Source organism: Mus musculus, chromosome 15 (genome assembly GCF_000001635.26).
Source record: "Mus musculus strain C57BL/6J chromosome 15, GRCm38.p6 C57BL/6J".
NCBI classification, from domain to species: domain Eukaryota; kingdom Metazoa; phylum Chordata; class Mammalia; order Rodentia; family Muridae; genus Mus; species Mus musculus.
This window is the reverse complement of record NC_000081.6, coordinates 38,472,927-38,485,877: the sequence shown is the minus strand read 5'-3', so window position 1 is coordinate 38,485,877 and position 12,951 is coordinate 38,472,927. Positions and strand designations below refer to the sequence as shown.

Sequence of the window (12,951 nt, the reverse complement as noted above, 5' to 3'; positions counted from 1 at the left end):
GGGTGTGGCAGTGTGCACCTTTAATCCCACATTCAGGGGTCAGAAGCAGGTGGCTAGCCTGTTCTACAGACTGAGTTCCAGGACAGCCAGGGTTACATAGAGAAACTAGGTCCTTCCCCCACCCCACCCCCCCAAAAAATGTGCATGCAGAGATCCTGTTGTAGGTGACTACGGCCTGGCCTTGGGGCTCAAAAGGATATTTTAGGTAGCAGCAGCTGGTAATTCCACTAGATGGCGCTCCCAGACCACATTGAGTACAGCACCTAGCCCCATGCCTTACAGGTACTTTGTAAAGTTGTTTTACTCCCATCCTTTGGTTTGTTCCATGTTGTGGAGTGTCGGGGAGGAAGATTATGGTCTCACTTTCCTCTGCATTGGGAAAAGCACACTCCAAAAGTAAATTGTAAACAAAGGTTTCCCTTTAACCAAGAACTCTCTGGGAACTCGGTTGTACCGAACCACAGGAGAAGTTTGGGAAGGTGTCAGAGTCTGAAACAATGTAAGCAAAGGCCTAACATGGGGGGTGGAGGGTGGGGGTGGAGGCTTGTAAAGCAAGAAATAACTGGCATTGTTCCTTGGGGGAAAGAGTTCTGGCTGATGAATTCAGGCAGGCAGGCAGACTCTGTGGGACTGGGGAAAAGTCCTTTGACTTTGGTGGCGCAGGCAAATCAACAGGGTTTGTAGGAGACCAAGTCTGACATATATATTTAGTCCCAGCACTGAGAGGCAGAGGCAGGCAGATCTCTGAGTTCTAGGATAGCCAGGCCTACACAGAGAAACCTTGTCTTGAAATTTTTTTAAAATATTTTTTAGAAGGTCTCTTTATGTTGCCTGGGCTGGCCTTGAACTCGTGGGCTTAGGCCATTCTGCCTACCTAGGCTTATTGCATAACTGGGCCTATAGGCATACACACACACAGAGAACCCACTTGCTTGCCTCTCAGGTCTGATTTATCTCTTACCATATTCCTCTTTCCCATCCCCAGAGTTTTCTTTGCCCTGACCACTTTCTCGTAGTCTTATTACCATCTGCTCCCTGTGTAGTCTCTGATAAGAAAGACTCTTCTACTGTCTTTCTGAAGTCCTTGAGGACACAGGCTGCAGCTTTTTAAATATTCCCAGAGAGTTGTGCATGCTGGGCCAAGCACTGAGCCACATCCTCCACTTATTTTGAGTAGTTGAGTACAATAGTACTACCTTTTCTCTATCCTCTCCTGGTTCAGGGCTAGCAGGCAATGGGACACCCTGTCCAAAAAACAATTCTTTTAGGTGAGACTAGAACTATGCTCCATGGAAGAGTGCTCAATTAGCATGTGCAAATCTCTGTGCTTAGCCTCCAAGGCACATAAATCCTGTGCTATGATGCACACTTGGAACCCTGAGAGGCCAAAGCCGGAGGATCCTCTACTACATAGTTAGGGCCAGTCTTAGCTACATGATACTGGCTTTGAAAAGCAACACATATGCTGACTGGGATCAGGAGCTTTTTCTGGGAAATTAGCAATTGCACTGAGATGTGAATGAAGACCCAGAGTAAGGTTAAGGGAGAATTCACTGAAAGAGCACTGTGTGTGCTGAAGCCCTGGGATGGAAGTCAATGCCATGGTGTGTGTAGACTCGCAAGCATCATTAAGGGCTCAGCAATCCTGTCTTAGAGACTGTTCCATTGCCGGGACAAAACACCATGAGCAAGACAACTTATAAAAGCCTCTAATTTGGTGCTCACCATTGCCAAGGGATAGAGTCCACATCCATGATGGCAGGGAGCATGGCAGCAGACAGGCAGGCGTGGCATTGGAGCAGTAGCTGAGAGCTCACATCTGAGAAGGCAAATGAGAATGGTACTTCTGAGACTTGAAAGCCCATCCCTAGTGACACACTTTCAACAAGGACATACATAGTCCTTCCCAGACAGTTCCACTAACTGGTAACTAAGCATTCAGACAGACAGGCCGATGGATCCATTCTCATCATGGACGCCCAGTTTTAACTAAAATGGGGGTTGGTGTGTTTCAGAGCTGCCTCGTGGTTCTGTAGACTGGGAGCCTGGGGAGTCTTATGTTGGGATCAGATGGGAGGCAGGGAAAGGACTGCTTTAGAGCTAAGGAAGGAAGGTGAAGGAGGAGCTACAAGGAGGGAGTTTCTAGTTTGTGAAGCTCAGTAGGTAACTAGTGGCCTCCATTGCTGCTACAAATAACAGAAGAGAACGGGTTTAGTGGGAGTGCCAGGAGGAGGAGTAAGAGTCGGCCTGGGCAGTGTTGGAAGTTGGACTGCAGACTGTTAAGTCAACAAATTCCTTTACTATATAGAGACTACCCGTAAGTTCTGTGACTCTAGAGAACCCTGACTAATGCAGAAGTTGGCCGAGGCCTCACAGACTTTGCTATGAGGAACTGTGCCACTCATGACCTTAGCAGCCTGAATTGCTTGCTTCTCATGCTCTGTGAGAAATCATAGACCCTGGCCACTCAAGTGTCATATCATGTAGAGAGATGTGCTTGCACCGGATGGCTTGTGGCCTTTACACAAACCCCTCACAAGGCTGGGCACAAGCATTCTCTCCATGAAATAGAGAAAAATGAGGACACATCAAGGGGTACATGAAGACATCCCCTGGAGGGAACTTGTGAAGTCCTTAGTGAGTGTATATATATACTGCTTGACGTGGCAAAGCTGTCAAGGACCTATGTCTCAGACCCAAGGCTGTTATTAGACGCGTTCTCACGCCCGGCCAGGAAGAACACCACAGACCAGAATCTTCTGCGGCAAAACTTTATTGCTTACATCTTCAGGAGCAAGAGTGTAAGAAGCAAGAGAGCAAGAAGCAAGAGAGAGAGAAAACGAAACCCCGTCCCTATTTTAGGAGAGTTATCCCTCGCCTAGGACGTGTCACTCCCTGATTGGCTGCAGCCCATCGGCCGAGTTGACGTCACGGGGAAGGCAGAGCACATGGAGTGAAGAACCACCCTCGGCACATGCGCAGATTATTTGTTTACCACTTAGAACACAGCTGTCAGCGCCATCTTGTAACGGCGAATGTGGGCGCGGCTCCCAACATCTCCCCCTTTCCTTTTAATAAGAGCAAATAGGCCACCCATATTAATGAGAGTGGAGATAGAGGTCAAATCCCCAGTGTGTAGGTAAAGGAGCCATGTACAGGATTAGCTCTTAGGCTCACAGGCTTTTACCCAGAGCAACCCTGACCTGCTCCCGTGTCGTTTTGCCTGGGGGAAGGGAACTAGGACACTGAACCTTCATGAAAGATGACATGTCTCCCTAGAATAGGCTCATATATGCCGCAGAGCCTTTCCATTGCAGTGCTTAGCCGTGCAACTCTCTCGGGCTGCTGAAGCACACTCACTCTATCCCGTGCAATGAGACTAGCCTCATGGGATATAAGAGCTGAGTGGCCAGCGACCTATTGCCTAAGCATAGATATATCAGGGGAAGCTCCATGTTCTAGTCCTGCAAGCGCCTGGGCAATAACCACCTTGTCTCTCCTAGTTTGGGCCTTAAGCTTACAGACCAATCAAAGAAGCAACACTAATCCACAGCAAAGTGTATCTCCAAATAATATTAATCCCACCCATTTTTTAAAGAAAGAAAATGCTGAGGAGATCCAATTGGGTAATCCTTTGGTCAGCGACAGGTCCAAGCGCGTGGAGTTGACCTGAAGTCTCAATTCCCGAAGGATCTGTTCAAATTCAGCCATCCAATTCTGTAACATATACTGAAAAAGACTTTTTGACAAATTAGCTGCCCTAGTAAATTTAACATACTGAATGGAAATAACACACAATCCCGGAAACTTTTGTTCACATCCCTGCTGAGTTATTTGTCATAATACATCTAGTTGTATCTGGACAAGATCTATGAGTTGATTAACCAGCATGAGACCTCTCTGTATCTTGACATTAGCTGAGGCCTGTTCATCTATGACTGTAGTCACTGAGGCTGACAAAGTGTTAATGGTGTCAGTCATCTGGACCTGTCCAGACAGAGCCAAGGCTGTCTGAATTAAGGCTAAACCCAGTTCCTAGTTAGTGGTAAAAAAGCAGGAGAATACTTGAGCATTATACATCACCGTCATTGGGAGTGGAAATATCGACATTATCCCCCAACGCTGCTCTCTCATTGGACAAAATAAGGCCCAAATGCTGCATAATATCCCTTCCCCAGAGGTTAACCGGGAGTGGGAGCACATAAGGTATGAATTTCCCTTGCTGTCCTTCAGAGGATTCCCACGTCAAGGCAACGGAGCTTATAGTGGGACATGATTGATATCCTAGGCCCTGTAATGAATGAGATGACTCTGTGGTGGGCCATGCTTTGGGCCACCAATGTGTAGAAATTATACTTTTATCTGCTCCGGTATCAAGGATGCCTTCAAACTCTTTTCCATTAATCTTAAGGCGGAGCTTAGGTCTATCATTTAAAGATACAACCAAATAGGCAGAATCATTTCCTGAGGAGCCCATTTTCTTTATCTCAGGTCCTGCAGATTTCTCCCTGGTATTATCAGGGAGGAGCAGCAGCTGAGCTATCCTATCTCCTTTACTAATAGAAAAAACGCCCTTAGGGCTTGAGCACAGGACCTGTATTTCAGGGGAATGTTGACAATCCATAACTCCAGGGTGGACTACTAAGCCCTGCAAGGTGAGTGAACCCCGGCCGAGAATAAGGCCCATGGTTCCCGGGGGCAAGGATGGTATAGGCTCCACTGGCACCGGCTGAATACTCATTTGAGGCATTAATAGGAAGTCGGAGGCGGCACGCAGGTCCACCCTTGTGGGTCTTCCTGGGTCGCCTCTCTGACTGCTTCCTGGGTCCTGACAAACCGGTTCCCATATCTTTGAGGGCCCTGGGACCGAGGGCCCGATGACCCGTTTTTTGGCACATCAGTTGATTGACTATCAGGTGGGGGAAGAATTCTGCCCTTTATATCCCTCACAGAGCGACACTGGTCGGCTCTATGATAACCCTTGCCACACTTAGAGCAAAGAGTGAGAGTCCCTCCCTGTTTATCTGGAGCTCTGCAATCTTTCTTAAAATGCCCAGGCTTTCCGCAATTAAAACATGTCCTCTGATCATTTCTGCCCATGGAGCGGTTCTGAGATTGAAGGATGGCGGCCGCTAAGCCTGCATTGGTGAGAGGTCCCCCAAGCTCTCGACAGACCCTGAGCCAGTCTTGTAAGCCTTTGTTCTTTCTTGGGGCTATGGCCGCTCGGCACTCCTTTGTGGCTTGCTCATAGATTAGCTGTTCTATCAGAGGCGCAGCTTGCTCTGACTCTCCAAAAATACGCTCTGCTGCCTCTGTCATTCTGGCCACAAAATCTGAGAAGGATTCCTGAGGTCCCTGGATTATCTTTGTTAACTGACCAGTGGTTTCACCTGCTCGAGAGAGCGCCTTCCAGGCCCTAATAGCCGTGGAAGAAATCTGGGCATAAGCTCCCCAATGGTAGTTTGTCTGATCAGCAGAATAAGCTCCCTGACCCGTTAACAAGTCAAAAGTCCAATCTCTCTGCTCTGGAGTCAAAGCAGCTGCGTTTGCTCGGGCCTGCGCTTGTGCAGCTTCATGCCAAAGAGCTCTCCATTCCATATATTTGCCCATACTAGGGAGAGCGGCTTTTACAACCGTTTGCCAGTCAGCAGGAGTTAGTGCCATGCCGGCAAGCCTGTCTAACTGCACCAAGGTAAAATTAGCATTGGTTCCGTATTTACGGACCGACTCGGCAAGCTCTTTAATTTGTAAGTATTCTACCGGAGCGTGGACACGCCCACCCTCGGCTCCTTCAAAGACTGGAAATGCCTGTTGTATTTTCCTTTGTTCCTCTCTGGGAATGAATGAGTCTGCGCACTGCCTCTCTGCGCACTGCCTCTCTGCGCATCTCTCTGCGCATTGCTGACGCACTACGCAGGGCGGGGACTCCGCATAGGGCGGACCTTGAAGCCGACTGCCCTGAGGCCAATCAGCAAACTGGCCTTCGCCAGCCGCTTTTGGCTTCCTTAACTGATTAGCTAGCACTTTACCTGGCTGGTACCCTTTTTTCTCATAATGAGCTGCTTCTTCCTCCCAGTCTGTTTCTTCAGAGGAGAATTCTTCATCTGCTTCAGAGCTACTAAGAGCTGGCTCCCCGAGCCCATCCAGCGATGAGCACAGGCTCCTTTTCCTAGAGACCTCCGCTAATTGATCTTTCTTCTTTTCCCTTTTTCCTCTTTTTCTTCTAATCTCTCTCCAGGTATTCCTACCTAACCTTAACTTTTCCTCGGGTTCAAGACCCTTGGAAAGGCCTGTATACTTATTTTGTGTACCATATTTCCTCTTTGTTCCTACTCTCTCTCCCCGCTTTACTTCTGATAGCTTGTCCTGAATTTCATCCAGAATCCTCCCTGCCTTAACCACTTGATAACATGTGAAAAGGAACAAAAGGGCTTCTAACACTAGAAAAAATTCAAGGCCAAACATAACTTGTAAAGCCATTTTCCACTTTACTTCTGATAGACTGTCTTGAATTTCCTTAGAAAGTTCAAGATCAGACTTACCTCGTAAAGCTGTACTCACTGGTACTCTCGTTCCCCAGCTGAAAAGTTCTGAATTCATACAGTTGAATCCTTCTTAACAGTCTGCTTTACGGGAACCTTTATTACCGCGACCCGCAGTTCTGGTTCTGGAATGAGGGATCTTCCTTGCGCCAGTCCCGAGTTTTTTCTCGTCCCGGAATTCGGCACCAATTGTTATTAGACGCGTTCTCACGCCCGGCCAGGAAGAACACCACAGACCAGAATCTTCTGCGGCAAAACTTTATTGCTTACATCTTCAGGAGCAAGAGTGTAAGAAGCAAGAGAGCAAGAAGCAAGAGAGAGAGAAAACGAAACCCCGTCCCTATTTTAGGAGAGTTATCCCTCGCCTAGGACGTGTCACTCCCTGATTGGCTGCAGCCCATCGGCCGAGTTGACGTCACGGGGAAGGCAGAGCACATGGAGTGAAGAACCACCCTCGGCACATGCGCAGATTATTTGTTTACCACTTAGAACACAGCTGTCAGCGCCATCTTGTAACGGCGAATGTGGGCGCGGCTCCCAACACAAGGCCTTCCCCAAAGTCTTCCTCTGGTCCAATGCAAATGCTGACTATGCAGAAAACAGTCACTATAGTCTCCACCCACCCACCCCGGCCACGTTCACAAGCCTGAACAACTGTTCCCCTACAGAGACTACTCCCACCGAGATTAGCCATACCTGCCTCCTGGTTTAGCTGTCTATAGCCTATTCAGCTATATATAACCTATAAAGCCCTGCCTCGTTTATCTGAGTAAAGTAGCTCCTTATTCAGTTGCATGCCACTGAGTATGATAAACACGTTGAGCCTCCAGGATCCTTCAGTCTATCCATCAGAGAGCCCAGTCCACCCAATCCCAGCTTGTCTGTGTGTCCATGTGTTTGCCCTTACAGTTCTAGGACCCCACGCCATGCCAGAACCCCATGGGCATTTTCACACCTCAAGAGTAAAGTAGCAGCTGGCAGTTGCTGGCTTAGAAGTGCTATTTATAAATGACCCATCTCCCGTAAGTACCTACATTCCTATATAACCTCAGGAAACACACTGGCTCACCATGCCAGACATGGATAGGTTTATTTGCTCGGTTAGTGCTGCACCCAGGGTGAATAGACAACTGTTGATGTGTCCCTAGAACCCAAACAGGGCACCTAAACAAGGACATAACAGAGGGAAAGATGCTTTGGGCAACCTTAAGACATGCAAGGGAAGCATAGCAGTCCAAGGATGGAGCTGTGCACGCTGGGGGTGGGGGGAGGCATGGTGACCATCTTCTATGTGGTACAGAGTGACACCACCTTGATAAATGGAGATCTGCCACATGAGCACGGGGTGCCCCCAAGTGGCTGACGTGCTAGAGATCATTTTGCAGCATCTGTAACTCGTATGTATGGGAGCAGATTATAAGCAGGTGTGGCATCTGTGTTGGGGCCTTTGCTGTGGCTGTGCTAAGCAGTCCTCCTTGGTATCCAAAATCTTAACCTATGGGAAGAACTGGACAGGGAGAAGAAAAGGTAGGCCCTCACTCAGGCCAAGCTCTTGGTGTGCAGACGGGACTTGCATAGCAGACCAGTACAGGAATCTATGACAACCAGGGGTGACACTTTAGGAAAGCCTCTTTATTTTATTTTATTTTATTTTATTTTATTTTATTTTATTGAGACTGGGTATTTTGTAACTCTGCAGACAGACAATGCTGGCCTCCACCTATCTCTGCTTCCCCCAGTAGATAGTACTGAGGTTAAAGACTTGTGCTGCCCAGCAGGAAGGAGTTTGAGCAAATGTGAAAGACCCTCTCGTAGCCTAGTTAGTAGGGCTGTAGGACCTGGCAGTGGATGGCATCAGTCTGAGCATGGAGCTGATGAAGAACCTATGTAAAAAAAATTATTCAAGTCAAGCTGAGGGGGAATTAACTTGTCTTTGATGGGCTGGGTCACGTGAGCTCTTGTGGTTTGAATGAAAACTGGCTCCCATAGGCTGAGGCATTTGAACACCTGGCGCCAGTTACTGGTGCTGTTAGGGGAGGTTTAGAAGGTGTGTCCTTGCTGGCAGAAGTGTGTCACTGGGGTTGGGTTTTGAGAGGACATAGCCTCACCCTACTTCCAGTTTACACTTCCTGCTTTGTGCTTATAGTTGACATTGTGACCTCTCTTAGGTTTCCCGCTCCAGCCACCATGTTTGTCTCTGGAAAAGTCTGTCCCAATGCACACTTCTTCTTCTTCTTCTTCAAGCTGTCCTGGTCATAGTGCGTTGTCACAACAACAGAAAGTAACCAACACAAACATACAGACACTTGGTTGTCACAAACTGAAGTCCCCATGAATATCAGGGACTGGACACACCAGAGGAAGGTTTCCTGTGGGGACTACATCCTCATCAAGTAGTGACTGGTATTTGGCCAGTCACTGGTCCTGGTAGGACTGTTTTCATAAGAGAATTAAAGTATGTACAAGCTGGTGCGGTGGATGGCTCGGCAGGTGAAGGCACTAGCCACCAATCTTGACCTGAACTTGATCTCCTTGACTCACATGGTAGGGAGAAAACCAACCCCAGCAGAGCATCCTCTGACCCCTCACATGCACTGGGGCATAAAGGAATGTAGTCTTTAAAAGCAATTTAATTCAGCAGGGACCTTGGGGACTGTGTGGAGCCGTTAGTGGCTTTGTTGAGTCCAAAGGTAGGTCACGTGCTTTACAAAGTAGAAAAGGCTCTGGCAGATGCGAATGACTTAGACTGGCATGCAAGCTGGGTTTATACAGAGCTAGAATAATAGAAAGGCAGGCAGAGTGGGTCACGCGAAAGCAAATATGGCAAGATTTGTGTTGAGTCAGAATTCCTAAAGAAAACTGTTGACAGGAAGCCAGACCGGACACTTGTGAGCCTCTTTTCCAACCTGAGCAAGTGTTTGACAGGGTTATCAACGATAGAGCAGAGCACGTAATGAAGATTAAATCTCTGTGTATGCTGTGTTAGGGAAAGGCAACTGTCCTCCAATAGTAGGCTATGGACATTTCTCCCCTACTAGAAAATGTCCTGGGGTAGAGATTGTTCACCCAAGCCCAGGGCCTTCCCAGCAGCCAATGTGGCTCATGGAGAGGCAGCCGCTGGCTTATGTTGGTGCAGAGTCTGTCAGATGCTGGGAACCTGAAGCCTAGCTCTGCTCTTCCTTCACACTGGCAGGATGTATAGAGCCAGCTTCCTGCCTGGAGCTCCTCAGACTTGGGGAGGCAGGGCCTTAGGACATGAAGGTAGAGTGGCTGGTGGGGAACAATTGCATCTCACAGAGTTGAATAAAGTAATGCGTTCTACCATGCTGCCATACCCAGTGTTACTCTTTATAAAGATTGATTTTTATTTGTGTTTTAATTATTTTCAATTTTTGTTATTAAATCTTATTTATTTACATTGATCCCTTTCCCAATCCCCCACCTCCCAGAGTTCTTCACCCCATCACCTCTCACCCCCTCCACCACCAACACCCCTTATTTTTAATTGTGTGAATTTATGTGCATCTGGGCATGGCCTGGTGCATGTGGTACCTGTGAGGGCTTAAGTTGGATTCCCTAGCACTGTGGTTGCAAGTAGTTCTGAGCCACCTGGTCTCAGTGATGGGGCTGCGCTGGGATTCCCCTGCCAGAGCGGTGTGTGCTTAACTACTGAGCCACCTAACCTCCAGTCACACCCTTTTGAGGAGACAATTGAGGCATGTTGATGGGAGTGGTGGGCTCTTTGGTACACCCCTCCTCCCTGCACGGCATCTCCTTAACTGCAGGATTCCCAGACAGAATGGCACTTGTTTGGAATGACAGGAGCTTTCAGACATCCTACTTACCTTTATACAGAGATTTCATTGCGGAGATGCTATAATTCCAACCTTTGAGTGTGCTGAGGAAGCACTGAAGATGTGCAGGCATCTAAAGAGGTAAGTTGGGAAATCATTTGGCTTAGCACACAAGAATCAGACATACCTGTCAAACTCTAGCAAATTTTAAGGATGGGTAAGGTATAGATGATACCTAACAAGGGAACTGAGAAGAAAAACCATATGTTGATTAATGTACGGTGTTTAAATGCAGAGGGCGCCTTGAGTGGATAGGAAAGGCACACAGAATAGTCATAAGATTAACTGAATGAAAATCCCAGAGCCAGGGATGGGGGTGGGGGGAGCTGGGTAAGCCCCAGAGGCTCCTAAACAATTTGAGATATCGCCATTCTTGCTGGCTGCATATGAGAACAAGGTGGTAAAACCCATTACAGGAGATGTGGGATGTTTTAGCTGCATGTGGCAAAGCCAAGCTGGGACTGGGCTGGAAGGCTCTGCCCAAGCCAGCAGTCAGTAAGTCACGCCACTGCTTTCCTTCAAAAGTCCATGCAAACGTTCCAGTGCTAAGGTTAGTCCTGAAGGGAATCCAGGTGGCCAGGAAACCTGGGTTGGTCTACTGGCCTTAAAGTGGCAAACTGGGAGTGGAGAAGGCAGTCTGTCCACATTCCCAAACTCCAACCAAACTGCCCAGCACTAGACCACGAGAGGCAAGCTGAACAGCTGGGGGAAGCCTTGTTCACTCCATCTGCCTCTCCGTTAGCATGGAAGTTAGTGCAGGTCCAAACCACAAAAACACTCTGGAAAACAAAAAAGACTTCTTTATTATAAAAACCCATCTGCCCTGAACTGACATGCAGCTGGTTGCTGGCACGTATTTGTCCTACTCAGTGTGAACAGTCATACATTCTACTGTAGAAATGGGGCGTGTTTGATTTCTGGGTATTGTCCCAGACAGTGCTGTGAGAAGGACATCTGTAGGTCACTATGAACAGTACTCCATCCTCATCCACCTCAGATTCTAGTTAACCTGGCTGGTCAGTGGGCCATTTTACTGTCAGCTTTGTAGGTGCTCACAACCAGGGAACCACATAGAAACATTAGCATGGTAAAAATAAATAAATAAATAAATAAATAATACAATTTTAAAAATGGTGATTCTAGCTGGGTAAGTCTTGATCCTATTTCTATAGAAACAAATGTTTTTTGAGCATCCACATGACTAAAAACGTCTCTGGATTTTTCCTAAACCAATCATCTAGGAGTGTCCGATGGCAAATACCTGTAATCACAGAGCTCAGATGCTCAGGCAAGGAGGATCCAGAGTTCAAGGCCAGCCTGGGCTATATAAGACCCTGTATAAAAACAAAAACATACATATAAATTTGCAGAGAGCTTTTTCTAGAAAAAAATAGGCATAACTTCGTCACCTTTCAAAATGTCCTGTAACGCGCACGGCTCATTTTTTAATCTAGTTATTTTCTTCCTTTTTCCCTAAGATGATGGTGACCCTTCTCCCCAGTTTAGGTCGACAGGGTATCTGCGTAGTTCTGAGGCCTTACCAGCAGAGGGCGCTGCGCCCGCGGGCTCGGGGCGGGGCCGGGCGCGCTTTTCTCCCCAGCAACAGGGGCCCCGCGGCGCTCGGGGGCGCGGCCTGGAGGCTTCCCCAGCCCCGCCCCTCCCCGCCCTGGTGCCCCAGGAGCGCCCTGCTGGGGCGTTGCCTGCCTCGCGGCGACCTCGCCCCTGCCGACTGGGGCACGGCAGGGCTGGGGACCACTCCCGTGCCTGCCCCTGGCGCAGCCTTCCCACCCGCTGGCCGGGCTGCATCTGGCTCGCACTTTGGAGCCGGATGGGGAGACGTGACCGCCGAGACTCAGGGCGCGCCAGGGACGGGTGGGGGAGGTTGAGCTTTGGGGCACCTGGGGCAGTTCGCGTTCCTCGGGGAGGGGAAACGGGCGCCCCAGCTCCCAGCTCTGCGTCCCCGCGTGCATTCTCCAAGAACGAGCTTAGCTTTTGGTTCCTCTTCCCGCTTCAGAGCCTTGCCTGGGATGGGGGCCAGGCCACAGGTCCTGCCCACAGTCACTAGACGAGTAAGAATTATTGCACTGGACTAGATGGACTTCATGCATTGCAGTAAATCTGACGGTGGGGGCTGAGTCCCTCAATTTCCTAATCTACAATTTGAGAACCTGAACTGTCCCGCCCATCCATCTACCCCGACCTGCAAATCCAAACACCGAGAGGTTTTCGGACCCGGGGCGAGGCGGGGGGGGGGGGGGGGGGTGCAATTGCCAGAATGCCTACCATCAGCTTCCAAGGAAGTCTAGCTATAACAAGGCATTTCCCAAGGACCTTGACAGTTCGCTTGCCCTCTACCCTCCCTGCCTCTCTCATCCCTCAGGGGAAAAAAAAACTACTGTGTGCTAGCTGCTTTTCAATCACAGGCTTTCTTGAGTTCAACACCAAACTCCTTGGGATTAGGGACCTATACCAGCAAAGCAAAAAGTCCCAAGACCTTAGAGCCAAAGGTCACTGAGTTGTCCTGTTTGTTTTAATACTGGCTGGTCCCAGTTCCA

The 12,951-nt window shown here is 48.7% G+C and overlaps 1 long non-coding RNA gene across 1 annotated transcript; it reads right to left on the bottom strand.

The window, feature by feature from the left end:
• Window positions 1-7,607: 7,607 nt before the first annotated feature.
• Gm41308 lies at window positions 7,608-12,650 on the bottom strand. Its single transcript, XR_001781662.1, has 2 exons — window positions 10,388-12,650; window positions 7,608-8,425 (listed from the first exon to the last, which is right to left on the bottom strand). It is a non-coding gene; the product is annotated as a predicted gene, 41308 (long non-coding RNA).
• Window positions 12,651-12,951: the final 301 nt, after the last annotated feature.